Source organism: Phocoena phocoena, chromosome 14, assembly GCF_963924675.1.
Source record: "Phocoena phocoena chromosome 14, mPhoPho1.1, whole genome shotgun sequence".
Taxonomy (NCBI): Eukaryota; Metazoa; Chordata; class Mammalia; order Artiodactyla; family Phocoenidae; genus Phocoena; species Phocoena phocoena.
In genome coordinates, this window is record NC_089232.1 from 27,478,065 (window position 1) to 27,493,664 (window position 15,600).

Consider the following 15,600-nt stretch of genomic DNA (forward strand, 5'->3'; position numbering starts at 1 on the left):
GGTCTGGAGGTACTCAGTGAACTTGGAGGGAAAACGATGCATAAGCCGAGAGGCCTGGGAGTCCCCAAAAGGGTACTTCCTTTAAAATAAAGCCTATAAGCGACTAAGAACGCACGGAAACAGCCGCACGTCTCCCTTTCTGCACGGCTGCTAAGGGCCTAACCTGGCGGCAAGTTTTCACCTTGAGATTCCCTTTAGCTCTAGAGCTTGTCAGGCGGACCACCACCGCGGCCACGGAAGCACCTGGTTCAGACAGAGCAAACTCCTAGTTTTCCCCGAAGCAGTCTTACGGTGTTTACAGGCCTGTCAAGAGCAGGCAATGTCAGGGAGCTTCAAGGCAGCATGAAAGCAGCCTTCCAAATGGGAAAGCAAGGCTACTCCCAGCAGGCCCCCGTTCCCGTGGGCACACTCAGCATACACCCCTGTGGTTTCTAAGAAGTCCAAAGGGACACAGGTTACCCTGTGGTTCCTTCCCTGAATCAACTCCTCCAAGTGGGGTGTTCTGCATCAAGGAAGCTGCCTCGACCAAGGAACGCCGCAGCAGCTACGCCTCTGGGCCTGTGGCTATCCAAAAGCCTGCAGTGCCACAGGAAGAACAGAACTGAAATTGCAGTAGGTACGCAGGCCCACCTTCTCTAGGAGGCACGGTGACTTCAGGCCGGAGGTCCTAGGTGGCATGCGAAGACGAGGGTTAATCTGAGTGCCGCTCGACTAGGGCCATGCGTGAGAAGACTTCCACGCCAGGTGGGACGTGCCAGAACGGTGTTCCCGAACGTGTGCGAGTGCCTGGGAAATGAAGCTGCTCCAAAAGAGAGTGCAGTGCGTTTCCCTACGCTCGGCAGGCACACAGTGCCTCCGGAGGGCTACTGGCCTGGATGCTGATTAGCAGACCCACGGGGTCCTGTGGGTACTCAGTGTTCCTGCCGGGAGCAGGGTGCCCACGCGAGCCTCCTAGGTGTCCAGAAAACTGTGCTGCAGTTAGAGACATGCCGAGCAGGGGCCACGGCCTCATGGAAACTGCTGCACGCCTCCGCTTCTGCACGGAAAGCAGGGCCTTACCTCCAGGCACGCGTTCATGCTGGGTGCCCCTTTAGCGCCACAGCGTGGAAAGCTGCTGACTTCTCCTCGAGCAGAGTGGCTTTAGGGACGAGGTCCTCGAAGTAGTCAGAGCAGAGTGTTTTCTCACGGCGGCTCACGCAAGGGCCATGACAAAGACTTCCTGGGCACTTCGGCCTCGCCAGAAATGGGGGCCTGAGGCTGTCCGAGGACTCCGGAAACGTAGCCCTCCACAAGGAACCTGCCGTGTGTTGCCCGTCACTCGGCACACTCAGAGGGCCTCCACCGGACAGACCAAACGGGCCTCGATGTTGCTCGGCCGGCCCACGGGGGTCTGGAGGTACTCGGTGACCTTGGAAGGACAATGATGCCCCCCCGAGAGGCCTAGGAGTCTTCAAAAGGGTACCTCCTTTAAAATGAAGCAGAACAGCGACCAAGAGCTCCTGGAAGCAGCTGCACGCCCCCCCTCTCCGCCCGGCCACTCGGGACCTAAACTGGAGGCTAGCTCCCCCCTTGAGTCTCCTTTTAGCTCGGGAGCTTGTCAGGCTGACCACCACCGCGGCCATGGAAGCACCTGGTTTAGACAGAGCAAACTCATTTTTTTCCCCCAGAAGCATTCTCACAGGGTCTACAGGCCTGTCAAGAGGAGGGAACGTCAGGGAGCTTCAAGGCAGCATGCACGCAGCCTTCCAAATGGGAAAGCAAGGCTACTGCCAGCAGGCCCCCGTTCCCACGGGCACACTCGGCATACACCCCTGGGGTTCCTCACGAGTCCAAAGGGACACAGGTTACCCTGAGTTTCCTTCCCTGAATCAACTTCTCGAAGTAGGCTGTTCTGCATCCAGCGAACTGCCTCAGCCAAGGGACGCCGTCGCTGCTCCTCCGGGCCTGTGGCTATTCAGAAGCCTGCAGTGCCACAGGAAGGACGGGACTCAAATTGCAGTAAGAACGCAAGCCGACTTTCTCCAGGAGGCACGGTGACCTCAGGCAGGAGGTCCTAGATGGAATGCGAAGCCGAGGGTTTCTCTGAGTGCAGCTCAGGCTAGGGCAGTGCGTAGGAAGACTTCCACGCCAGGTGGGACGTGCCAGAACGGTGTCCCCGAACGTGGGCGAGCGCCGGGGAAATTAAGCTGCTCCACGCGAGAGTGCAGTGCGTTTCCCTGCGCTCGGCATACACAGAGGGGCCCCAGAGGGCTACGGGCCTGGATGTTGCTTAGCAGAGCCAGGTGGGCCTGGGGGTACTCCGTGTTCCTGCCGGGAGCAGGGTGCCCACGCTAGCCCCCTAGCTGTCCGGAAAACGGTGCTGCCGTTCAAGGTACGCCGAGCAGAGGCCACCGCCTCACGGGAAGTGCAGCACGCCTCCGCTTCTGCGCGGCAAGTCAGGGCCTTACTTCTCCAGGCGTGTGCTCGTGCTGGCTGTGCCGGTAGCGACACAGCATGGGAAGATGCTGACTTTCTCCTCGAGCAGGGTGACTTCAGGGACGAGGGCCTCCAAGTATTCAGAGCAGAGCGTTTTCTCACGGCAGCTCACACAGGGGCCAGGACGAGGTCTTCTGGGCACTTGGGACTCACCGGAAATATTGTCCTGAGGCTCTTGGAGGAGTCTGGAAGTGCAGCTCTCCTCAAGGAACGTGCAGTGTGCTGCCCATCACTCGGCAGGCACAGAGGGCCTCCGAGGGATCAACCAATGGGCCTCCAAGTTGCTCCGCCGGCCCCCAGGGGTCTGGAGGTACTCAGTGAACTTGGAGGGAAAACGATGCATAAGCCGAGAGGCCTGGGAGTCCCCAAAAGGGTACTTCCTTTAAAATAAAGCCTATAAGCGACTAAGAACGCACGGAAACAGCCGCACGTCTCCCTTTCTGCACGGCTGCTAAGGGCCTAACCTGGCGGCAAGTTTTCACCTTGAGATTCCCTTTAGCTCTAGAGCTTGTCAGGCGGACCACCACCGCGGCCACGGAAGCACCTGGTTCAGACAGAGCAAACTCCTAGTTTTCCCCGAAGCAGTCTTACGGTGTTTACAGGCCTGTCAAGAGCAGGCAATGTCAGGGAGCTTCAAGGCAGCATGAAAGCAGCCTTCCAAATGGGAAAGCAAGGCTACTCCCAGCAGGCCCCCGTTCCCGTGGGCACACTCAGCATACACCCCTGTGGTTTCTAAGAAGTCCAAAGGGACACAGGTTACCCTGTGGTTCCTTCCCTGAATCAACTCCTCCAAGTGGGGTGTTCTGCATCAAGGAAGCTGCCTCGACCAAGGAACGCCGCAGCAGCTACGCCTCTGGGCCTGTGGCTATCCAAAAGCCTGCAGTGCCACAGGAAGAACAGAACTGAAATTGCAGTAGGTACGCAGGCCCACCTTCTCTAGGAGGCACGGTGACTTCAGGCCGGAGGTCCTAGGTGGCATGCGAAGACGAGGGTTAATCTGAGTGCCGCTCGACTAGGGCCATGCGTGAGAAGACTTCCACGCCAGGTGGGACGTGCCAGAACGGTGTTCCCGAACGTGTGCGAGTGCCTGGGAAATGAAGCTGCTCCAAAAGAGAGTGCAGTGCGTTTCCCTACGCTCGGCAGGCACACAGTGCCTCCGGAGGGCTACTGGCCTGGATGCTGATTAGCAGACCCACGGGGTCCTGTGGGTACTCAGTGTTCCTGCCGGGAGCAGGGTGCCCACGCGAGCCTCCTAGGTGTCCAGAAAACTGTGCTGCAGTTAGAGACATGCCGAGCAGGGGCCACGGCCTCATGGAAACTGCTGCACGCCTCCGCTTCTGCACGGAAAGCAGGGCCTTACCTCCAGGCACGCGTTCATGCTGGGTGCCCCTTTAGCGCCACAGCGTGGAAAGCTGCTGACTTCTCCTCGAGCAGAGTGGCTTTAGGGACGAGGTCCTCGAAGTAGTCAGAGCAGAGTGTTTTCTCACGGCGGCTCACGCAAGGGCCATGACAAAGACTTCCTGGGCACTTCGGCCTCGCCAGAAATGGGGGCCTGAGGCTGTCCGAGGACTCCGGAAACGTAGCCCTCCACAAGGAACCTGCCGTGTGTTGCCCGTCACTCGGCACACTCAGAGGGCCTCCACCGGACAGACCAAACGGGCCTCGATGTTGCTCGGCCGGCCCACGGGGGTCTGGAGGTACTCGGTGACCTTGGAAGGACAATGATGCCCCCCCGAGAGGCCTAGGAGTCTTCAAAAGGGTACCTCCTTTAAAATGAAGCAGAACAGCGACCAAGAGCTCCTGGAAGCAGCTGCACGCCCCCCCTCTCCGCCCGGCCACTCGGGACCTAAACTGGAGGCTAGCTCCCCCCTTGAGTCTCCTTTTAGCTCGGGAGCTTGTCAGGCTGACCACCACCGCGGCCATGGAAGCACCTGGTTTAGACAGAGCAAACTCATTTTTTTCCCCCAGAAGCATTCTCACAGGGTCTACAGGCCTGTCAAGAGGAGGGAACGTCAGAGAGCTTCAAGGCAGCATGCACGCAGCCTTCCAAATGGGAAAGCAAGGCTACTGCCAGCAGGCCCCCGTTCCCACGGGCACACTCGGCATACACCCCTGGGGTTCCTCACGAGTCCAAAGGGACACAGGTTACCCTGAGTTTCCTTCCCTGAATCAACTTCTCGAAGTAGGCTGTTCTGCATCCAGCGAACTGCCTCAGCCAAGGGACGCCGTCGCTGCTCCTCCGGGCCTGTGGCTATTCAGAAGCCTGCAGTGCCACAGGAAGGACGGGACTCAAATTGCAGTAAGAACGCAAGCCGACTTTCTCCAGGAGGCACGGTGACCTCAGGCAGGAGGTCCTAGATGGAATGCGAAGCCGAGGGTTTCTCTGAGTGCAGCTCAGGCTAGGGCAGTGCGTAGGAAGACTTCCACGCCAGGTGGGACGTGCCAGAACGGTGTCCCCGAACGTGGGCGAGCGCCGGGGAAATTAAGCTGCTCCACGCGAGAGTGCAGTGCGTTTCCCTGCGCTCGGCATACACAGAGGGGCCCCAGAGGGCTACGGGCCTGGATGTTGCTTAGCAGAGCCAGGTGGGCCTGGGGGTACTCCGTGTTCCTGCCGGGAGCAGGGTGCCCACGCTAGCCCCCTAGCTGTCCGGAAAACGGTGCTGCCGTTCAAGGTACGCCGAGCAGAGGCCACCGCCTCACGGGAAGTGCAGCACGCCTCCGCTTCTGCGCGGCAAGTCAGGGCCTTACTTCTCCAGGCGTGTGCTCGTGCTGGCTGTGCCGGTAGCGACACAGCATGGGAAGATGCTGACTTTCTCCTCGAGCAGGGTGACTTCAGGGACGAGGGCCTCCAAGTATTCAGAGCAGAGCGTTTTCTCACGGCAGCTCACACAGGGGCCAGGACGAGGTCTTCTGGGCACTTGGGACTCACCGGAAATATTGTCCTGAGGCTCTTGGAGGAGTCTGGAAGTGCAGCTCTCCTCAAGGAACGTGCAGTGTGCTGCCCATCACTCGGCAGGCACAGAGGGCCTCCGAGGGATCAACCAATGGGCCTCCAAGTTGCTCCGCCGGCCCCCAGGGGTCTGGAGGTACTCAGTGAACTTGGAGGGAAAACGATGCATAAGCCGAGAGGCCTGGGAGTCCCCAAAAGGGTACTTCCTTTAAAATAAAGCCTATAAGCGACTAAGAACGCACGGAAACAGCCGCACGTCTCCCTTTCTGCACGGCTGCTAAGGGCCTAACCTGGCGGCAAGTTTTCACCTTGAGATTCCCTTTAGCTCTAGAGCTTGTCAGGCGGACCACCACCGCGGCCACGGAAGCACCTGGTTCAGACAGAGCAAACTCCTAGTTTTCCCCGAAGCAGTCTTACGGTGTTTACAGGCCTGTCAAGAGCAGGCAATGTCAGGGAGCTTCAAGGCAGCATGAAAGCAGCCTTCCAAATGGGAAAGCAAGGCTACTCCCAGCAGGCCCCCGTTCCCGTGGGCACACTCAGCATACACCCCTGTGGTTTCTAAGAAGTCCAAAGGGACACAGGTTACCCTGTGGTTCCTTCCCTGAATCAACTCCTCCAAGTGGGGTGTTCTGCATCAAGGAAGCTGCCTCGACCAAGGAACGCCGCAGCAGCTACGCCTCTGGGCCTGTGGCTATCCAAAAGCCTGCAGTGCCACAGGAAGAACAGAACTGAAATTGCAGTAGGTACGCAGGCCCACCTTCTCTAGGAGGCACGGTGACTTCAGGCCGGAGGTCCTAGGTGGCATGCGAAGACGAGGGTTAATCTGAGTGCCGCTCGACTAGGGCCATGCGTGAGAAGACTTCCACGCCAGGTGGGACGTGCCAGAACGGTGTTCCCGAACGTGTGCGAGTGCCTGGGAAATGAAGCTGCTCCAAAAGAGAGTGCAGTGCGTTTCCCTACGCTCGGCAGGCACACAGTGCCTCCGGAGGGCTACTGGCCTGGATGCTGATTAGCAGACCCACTGGGTCCTGTGGGTACTCAGTGTTCCTGCCGGGAGCAGGGTGCCCACGCGAGCCTCCTAGGTGTCCAGAAAACTGTGCTGCAGTTAGAGACATGCCGAGCAGGGGCCACGGCCTCATGGAAACTGCTGCACGCCTCCGCTTCTGCACGGAAAGCAGGGCCTTACCTCCAGGCACGCGTTCATGCTGGGTGCCCCTTTAGCGCCACAGCGTGGAAAGCTGCTGACTTCTCCTCGAGCAGAGTGGCTTTAGGGACGAGGTCCTCGAAGTAGTCAGAGCAGAGTGTTTTCTCACGGCGGCTCACGCAAGGGCCATGACAAAGACTTCCTGGGCACTTCGGCCTCGCCAGAAATGGGGGCCTGAGGCTGTCCGAGGACTCCGGAAACGTAGCCCTCCACAAGGAACCTGCCGTGTGTTGCCCGTCACTCGGCACACTCAGAGGGCCTCCACCGGACAGACCAAACGGGCCTCGATGTTGCTCGGCCGGCCCACGGGGGTCTGGAGGTACTCGGTGACCTTGGAAGGACAATGATGCCCCCCCGAGAGGCCTAGGAGTCTTCAAAAGGGTACCTCCTTTAAAATGAAGCAGAACAGCGACCAAGAGCTCCTGGAAGCAGCTGCACGCCCCCCCTCTCCGCCCGGCCACTCGGGACCTAAACTGGAGGCTAGCTCCCCCCTTGAGTCTCCTTTTAGCTCGGGAGCTTGTCAGGCTGACCACCACCGCGGCCATGGAAGCACCTGGTTTAGACAGAGCAAACTCATTTTTTTCCCCCAGAAGTATTCTCACAGGGTCTACAGGCCTGTCAAGAGGAGGGAACGTCAGGGAGCTTCAAGGCAGCATGCACGCAGCCTTCCAAATGGGAAAGCAAGGCTACTGCCAGCAGGCCCCCGTTCCCACGGGCACACTCGGCATACACCCCTGGGGTTCCTCACGAGTCCAAAGGGACACAGGTTACCCTGAGTTTCCTTCCCTGAATCAACTTCTCGAAGTAGGCTGTTCTGCATCCAGCGAACTGCCTCAGCCAAGGGACGCCGTCGCTGCTCCTCCGGGCCTGTGGCTATTCAGAAGCCTGCAGTGCCACAGGAAGGACGGGACTCAAATTGCAGTAAGAACGCAAGCCGACTTTCTCCAGGAGGCACGGTGACCTCAGGCAGGAGGTCCTAGATGGAATGCGAAGCCGAGGGTTTCTCTGAGTGCAGCTCAGGCTAGGGCAGTGCGTAGGAAGACTTCCACGCCAGGTGGGACGTGCCAGAACGGTGTCCCCGAACGTGGGCGAGCGCCGGGGAAATTAAGCTGCTCCACGCGAGAGTGCAGTGCGTTTCCCTGCGCTCGGCATACACAGAGGGGCCCCAGAGGGCTACGGGCCTGGATGTTGCTTAGCAGAGCCAGGTGGGCCTGGGGGTACTCCGTGTTCCTGCCGGGAGCAGGGTGCCCACGCTAGCCCCCTAGGTGTCCGGAAAACGGTGCTGCCGTTCAAGGTACGCCGAGCAGAGGCCACCGCCTCACGGGAAGTGCAGCACGCCTCCGCTTCTGCGCGGCAAGTCAGGGCCTTACTTCTCCAGGCGTGTGCTCGTGCTGGCTGTGCCGGTAGCGACACAGCATGGGAAGATGCTGACTTTCTCCTCGAGCAGGGTGACTTCAGGGACGAGGGCCTCCAAGTATTCAGAGCAGAGCGTTTTCTCACGGCAGCTCACACAGGGGCCAGGACGAGGTCTTCTGGGCACTTGGGACTCACTGGAAATATTGTCCTGAGGCTCTTGGAGGAGTCTGGAAGTGCAGCTCTCCTCAAGGAACGTGCAGTGTGCTGCCCATCACTCGGCAGGCACAGAGGGCCTCCGAGGGATCAACCAATGGGCCTCCAAGTTGCTCCGCCGGCCCCCAGGGGTCTGGAGGTACTCAGTGAACTTGGAGGGAAAACGATGCATAAGCCGAGAGGCCTGGGAGTCCCCAAAAGGGTACTTCCTTTAAAATAAAGCCTATAAGCGACTAAGAACGCACGGAAACAGCCGCACGTCTCCCTTTCTGCACGGCTGCTAAGGGCCTAACCTGGCGGCAAGTTTTCACCTTGAGATTCCCTTTAGCTCTAGAGCTTGTCAGGCGGACCACCACCGCGGCCACGGAAGCACCTGGTTCAGACAGAGCAAACTCCTAGTTTTCCCCGAAGCAGTCTTACGGTGTTTACAGGCCTGTCAAGAGCAGGCAATGTCAGGGAGCTTCAAGGCAGCATGAAAGCAGCCTTCCAAATGGGAAAGCAAGGCTACTCCCAGCAGGCCCCCGTTCCCGTGGGCACACTCAGCATACACCCCTGTGGTTTCTAAGAAGTCCAAAGGGACACAGGTTACCCTGTGGTTCCTTCCCTGAATCAACTCCTCCAAGTGGGGTGTTCTGCATCAAGGAAGCTGCCTCGACCAAGGAACGCCGCAGCAGCTACGCCTCTGGGCCTGTGGCTATCCAAAAGCCTGCAGTGCCACAGGAAGAACAGAACTGAAATTGCAGTAGGTACGCAGGCCCACCTTCTCTAGGAGGCACGGTGACTTCAGGCCGGAGGTCCTAGGTGGCATGCGAAGACGAGGGTTAATCTGAGTGCCGCTCGACTAGGGCCATGCGTGAGAAGACTTCCACGCCAGGTGGGACGTGCCAGAACGGTGTTCCCGAACGTGTGCGAGTGCCTGGGAAATGAAGCTGCTCCAAAAGAGAGTGCAGTGCGTTTCCCTACGCTCGGCAGGCACACAGTGCCTCCGGAGGGCTACTGGCCTGGATGCTGATTAGCAGACCCACGGGGTCCTGTGGGTACTCAGTGTTCCTGCCGGGAGCAGGGTGCCCACGCGAGCCTCCTAGGTGTCCAGAAAACTGTGCTGCAGTTAGAGACATGCCGAGCAGGGGCCACGGCCTCATGGAAACTGCTGCACGCCTCCGCTTCTGCACGGAAAGCAGGGCCTTACCTCCAGGCACGCGTTCATGCTGGGTGCCCCTTTAGCGCCACAGCGTGGAAAGCTGCTGACTTCTCCTCGAGCAGAGTGGCTTTAGGGACGAGGTCCTCGAAGTAGTCAGAGCAGAGTGTTTTCTCACGGCGGCTCACGCAAGGGCCATGACAAAGACTTCCTGGGCACTTCGGCCTCGCCAGAAATGGGGGCCTGAGGCTGTCCGAGGACTCCGGAAACGTAGCCCTCCACAAGGAACCTGCCGTGTGTTGCCCGTCACTCGGCACACTCAGAGGGCCTCCACCGGACAGACCAAACGGGCCTCGATGTTGCTCGGCCGGCCCACGGGGGTCTGGAGGTACTCGGTGACCTTGGAAGGACAATGATGCCCCCCCGAGAGGCCTAGGAGTCTTCAAAAGGGTACCTCCTTTAAAATGAAGCAGAACAGCGACCAAGAGCTCCTGGAAGCAGCTGCACGCCCCCCCTCTCCGCCCGGCCACTCGGGACCTAAACTGGAGGCTAGCTCCCCCCTTGAGTCTCCTTTTAGCTCGGGAGCTTGTCAGGCTGACCACCACCGCGGCCATGGAAGCACCTGGTTTAGACAGAGCAAACTCATTTTTTTCCCCCAGAAGTATTCTCACAGGGTCTACAGGCCTGTCAAGAGGAGGGAACGTCAGGGAGCTTCAAGGCAGCATGCACGCAGCCTTCCAAATGGGAAAGCAAGGCTACTGCCAGCAGGCCCCCGTTCCCACGGGCACACTCGGCATACACCCCTGGGGTTCCTCACGAGTCCAAAGGGACACAGGTTACCCTGAGTTTCCTTCCCTGAATCAACTTCTCGAAGTAGGCTGTTCTGCATCCAGCGAACTGCCTCAGCCAAGGGACGCCGTCGCTGCTCCTCCGGGCCTGTGGCTATTCAGAAGCCTGCAGTGCCACAGGAAGGACGGGACTCAAATTGCAGTAAGAACGCAAGCCGACTTTCTCCAGGAGGCACGGTGACCTCAGGCAGGAGGTCCTAGATGGAATGCGAAGCCGAGGGTTTCTCTGAGTGCAGCTCAGGCTAGGGCAGTGCGTAGGAAGACTTCCACGCCAGGTGGGACGTGCCAGAACGGTGTCCCCGAACGTGGGCGAGCGCCGGGGAAATTAAGCTGCTCCACGCGAGAGTGCAGTGCGTTTCCCTGCGCTCGGCATACACAGAGGGGCCCCAGAGGGCTACGGGCCTGGATGTTGCTTAGCAGAGCCAGGTGGGCCTGGGGGTACTCCGTGTTCCTGCCGGGAGCAGGGTGCCCACGCTAGCCCCCTAGGTGTCCGGAAAACGGTGCTGCCGTTCAAGGTACGCCGAGCAGAGGCCACCGCCTCACGGGAAGTGCAGCACGCCTCCGCTTCTGCGCGGCAAGTCAGGGCCTTACTTCTCCAGGCGTGTGCTCGTGCTGGCTGTGCCGGTAGCGACACAGCATGGGAAGATGCTGACTTTCTCCTCGAGCAGGGTGACTTCAGGGACGAGGGCCTCCAAGTATTCAGAGCAGAGCGTTTTCTCACGGCAGCTCACACAGGGGCCAGGACGAGGTCTTCTGGGCACTTGGGACTCACCGGAAATATTGTCCTGAGGCTCTTGGAGGAGTCTGGAAGTGCAGCTCTCCTCAAGGAACGTGCAGTGTGCTGCCCATCACTCGGCAGGCACAGAGGGCCTCCGAGGGATCAACCAATGGGCCTCCAAGTTGCTCCGCCGGCCCCCAGGGGTCTGGAGGTACTCAGTGAACTTGGAGGGAAAACGATGCATAAGCCGAGAGGCCTGGGAGTCCCCAAAAGGGTACTTCCTTTAAAATAAAGCCTATAAGCGACTAAGAACGCACGGAAACAGCCGCACGTCTCCCTTTCTGCACGGCTGCTAAGGGCCTAACCTGGCGGCAAGTTTTCACCTTGAGATTCCCTTTAGCTCTAGAGCTTGTCAGGCGGACCACCACCGCGGCCACGGAAGCACCTGGTTCAGACAGAGCAAACTCCTAGTTTTCCCCGAAGCAGTCTTACGGTGTTTACAGGCCTGTCAAGAGCAGGCAATGTCAGGGAGCTTCAAGGCAGCATGAAAGCAGCCTTCCAAATGGGAAAGCAAGGCTACTCCCAGCAGGCCCCCGTTCCCGTGGGCACACTCAGCATACACCCCTGTGGTTTCTAAGAAGTCCAAAGGGACACAGGTTACCCTGTGGTTCCTTCCCTGAATCAACTCCTCCAAGTGGGGTGTTCTGCATCAAGGAAGCTGCCTCGACCAAGGAACGCCGCAGCAGCTACGCCTCTGGGCCTGTGGCTATCCAAAAGCCTGCAGTGCCACAGGAAGAACAGAACTGAAATTGCAGTAGGTACGCAGGCCCACCTTCTCTAGGAGGCACGGTGACTTCAGGCCGGAGGTCCTAGGTGGCATGCGAAGACGAGGGTTAATCTGAGTGCCGCTCGACTAGGGCCATGCGTGAGAAGACTTCCACGCCAGGTGGGACGTGCCAGAACGGTGTTCCCGAACGTGTGCGAGTGCCTGGGAAATGAAGCTGCTCCAAAAGAGAGTGCAGTGCGTTTCCCTACGCTCGGCAGGCACACAGTGCCTCCGGAGGGCTACTGGCCTGGATGCTGATTAGCAGACCCACGGGGTCCTGTGGGTACTCAGTGTTCCTGCCGGGAGCAGGGTGCCCACGCGAGCCTCCTAGGTGTCCAGAAAACTGTGCTGCAGTTAGAGACATGCCGAGCAGGGGCCACGGCCTCATGGAAACTGCTGCACGCCTCCGCTTCTGCACGGAAAGCAGGGCCTTACCTCCAGGCACGCGTTCATGCTGGGTGCCCCTTTAGCGCCACAGCGTGGAAAGCTGCTGACTTCTCCTCGAGCAGAGTGGCTTTAGGGACGAGGTCCTCGAAGTAGTCAGAGCAGAGTGTTTTCTCACGGCGGCTCACGCAAGGGCCATGACAAAGACTTCCTGGGCACTTCGGCCTCGCCAGAAATGGGGGCCTGAGGCTGTCCGAGGACTCCGGAAACGTAGCCCTCCACAAGGAACCTGCCGTGTGTTGCCCGTCACTCGGCACACTCAGAGGGCCTCCACCGGACAGACCAAACGGGCCTCGATGTTGCTCGGCCGGCCCACGGGGGTCTGGAGGTACTCGGTGACCTTGGAAGGACAATGATGCCCCCCCGAGAGGCCTAGGAGTCTTCAAAAGGGTACCTCCTTTAAAATGAAGCAGAACAGCGACCAAGAGCTCCTGGAAGCAGCTGCACGCCCCCCCTCTCCGCCCGGCCACTCGGGACCTAAACTGGAGGCTAGCTCCCCCCTTGAGTCTCCTTTTAGCTCGGGAGCTTGTCAGGCTGACCACCACCGCGGCCATGGAAGCACCTGGTTTAGACAGAGCAAACTCATTTTTTTCCCCCAGAAGTATTCTCACAGGGTCTACAGGCCTGTCAAGAGGAGGGAACGTCAGGGAGCTTCAAGGCAGCATGCACGCAGCCTTCCAAATGGGAAAGCAAGGCTACTGCCAGCAGGCCCCCGTTCCCACGGGCACACTCGGCATACACCCCTGGGGTTCCTCACGAGTCCAAAGGGACACAGGTTACCCTGAGTTTCCTTCCCTGAATCAACTTCTCGAAGTAGGCTGTTCTGCATCCAGCGAACTGCCTCAGCCAAGGGACGCCGTCGCTGCTCCTCCGGGCCTGTGGCTATTCAGAAGCCTGCAGTGCCACAGGAAGGACGGGACTCAAATTGCAGTAAGAACGCAAGCCGACTTTCTCCAGGAGGCACGGTGACCTCAGGCAGGAGGTCCTAGATGGAATGCGAAGCCGAGGGTTTCTCTGAGTGCAGCTCAGGCTAGGGCAGTGCGTAGGAAGACTTCCACGCCAGGTGGGACGTGCCAGAACGGTGTCCCCGAACGTGGGCGAGCGCCGGGGAAATTAAGCTGCTCCACGCGAGAGTGCAGTGCGTTTCCCTGCGCTCGGCATACACAGAGGGGCCCCAGAGGGCTACGGGCCTGGATGTTGCTTAGCAGAGCCAGGTGGGCCTGGGGGTACTCCGTGTTCCTGCCGGGAGCAGGGTGCCCACGCTAGCCCCCTAGGTGTCCGGAAAACGGTGCTGCCGTTCAAGGTACGCCGAGCAGAGGCCACCGCCTCACGGGAAGTGCAGCACGCCTCCGCTTCTGCGCGGCAAGTCAGGGCCTTACTTCTCCAGGCGTGTGCTCGTGCTGGCTGTGCCGGTAGCGACACAGCATGGGAAGATGCTGACTTTCTCCTCGAGCAGGGTGACTTCAGGGACGAGGGCCTCCAAGTATTCAGAGCAGAGCGTTTTCTCACGGCAGCTCACACAGGGGCCAGGACGAGGTCTTCTGGGCACTTGGGACTCACCGGAAATATTGTCCTGAGGCTCTTGGAGGAGTCTGGAAGTGCAGCTCTCCTCAAGGAACGTGCAGTGTGCTGCCCATCACTCGGCAGGCACAGAGGGCCTCCGAGGGATCAACCAATGGGCCTCCAAGTTGCTCCGCCGGCCCCCAGGGGTCTGGAGGTACTCAGTGAACTTGGAGGGAAAACGATGCATAAGCCGAGAGGCCTGGGAGTCCCCAAAAGGGTACTTCCTTTAAAATAAAGCCTATAAGCGACTAAGAACGCACGGAAACAGCCGCACGTCTCCCTTTCTGCACGGCTGCTAAGGGCCTAACCTGGCGGCAAGTTTTCACCTTGAGATTCCCTTTAGCTCTAGAGCTTGTCAGGCGGACCACCACCGCGGCCACGGAAGCACCTGGTTCAGACAGAGCAAACTCCTAGTTTTCCCCGAAGCAGTCTTACGGTGTTTACAGGCCTGTCAAGAGCAGGCAATGTCAGGGAGCTTCAAGGCAGCATGAAAGCAGCCTTCCAAATGGGAAAGCAAGGCTACTCCCAGCAGGCCCCCGTTCCCGTGGGCACACTCAGCATACACCCCTGTGGTTTCTAAGAAGTCCAAAGGGACACAGGTTACCCTGTGGTTCCTTCCCTGAATCAACTCCTCCAAGTGGGGTGTTCTGCATCAAGGAAGCTGCCTCGACCAAGGAACGCCGCAGCAGCTACGCCTCTGGGCCTGTGGCTATCCAAAAGCCTGCAGTGCCACAGGAAGAACAGAACTGAAATTGCAGTAGGTACGCAGGCCCACCTTCTCTAGGAGGCACGGTGACTTCAGGCCGGAGGTCCTAGGTGGCATGCGAAGACGAGGGTTAATCTGAGTGCCGCTCGACTAGGGCCATGCGTGAGAAGACTTCCACGCCAGGTGGGACGTGCCAGAACGGTGTTCCCGAACGTGTGCGAGTGCCTGGGAAATGAAGCTGCTCCAAAAGAGAGTGCAGTGCGTTTCCCTACGCTCGGCAGGCACACAGTGCCTCCGGAGGGCTACTGGCCTGGATGCTGATTAGCAGACCCACGGGGTCCTGTGGGTACTCAGTGTTCCTGCCGGGAGCAGGGTGCCCACGCGAGCCTCCTAGGTGTCCAGAAAACTGTGCTGCAGTTAGAGACATGCCGAGCAGGGGCCACGGCCTCATGGAAACTGCTGCACGCCTCCGCTTCTGCACGGAAAGCAGGGCCTTACCTCCAGGCACGCGTTCATGCTGGGTGCCCCTTTAGCGCCACAGCGTGGAAAGCTGCTGACTTCTCCTCGAGCAGAGTGGCTTTAGGGACGAGGTCCTCGAAGTAGTCAGAGCAGAGTGTTTTCTCACGGCGGCTCACGCAAGGGCCATGACAAAGACTTCCTGGGCACTTCGGCCTCGCCAGAAATGGGGGCCTGAGGCTGTCCGAGGACTCCGGAAACGTAGCCCTCCACAAGGAACCTGCCGTGTGTTGCCCGTCACTCGGCACACTCAGAGGGCCTCCACCGGACAGACCAAACGGGCCTCGATGTTGCTCGGCCGGCCCACGGGGGTCTGGAGGTACTCGGTGACCTTGGAAGGACAATGATGCCCCCCCGAGAGGCCTAGGAGTCTTCAAAAGGGTACCTCCTTTAAAATGAAGCAGAACAGCGACCAAGAGCTCCTGGAAGCAGCTGCACGCCCCCCCTCTCCGCCCGGCCACTCGGGACCTAAACTGGAGGCTAGCTCCCCCCTTGAGTCTCCTTTTAGCTCGGGAGCTTGTCAGGCTGACCACCACCGCGGCCATGGAAGCACCTGGTTTAGACAGAGCAAACTCATTTTTTTCCCCCAGAAGTATTCTCACAGGGTCTACAGGCCTGTCAAGAGGAGGGAACGTCAGGGAGC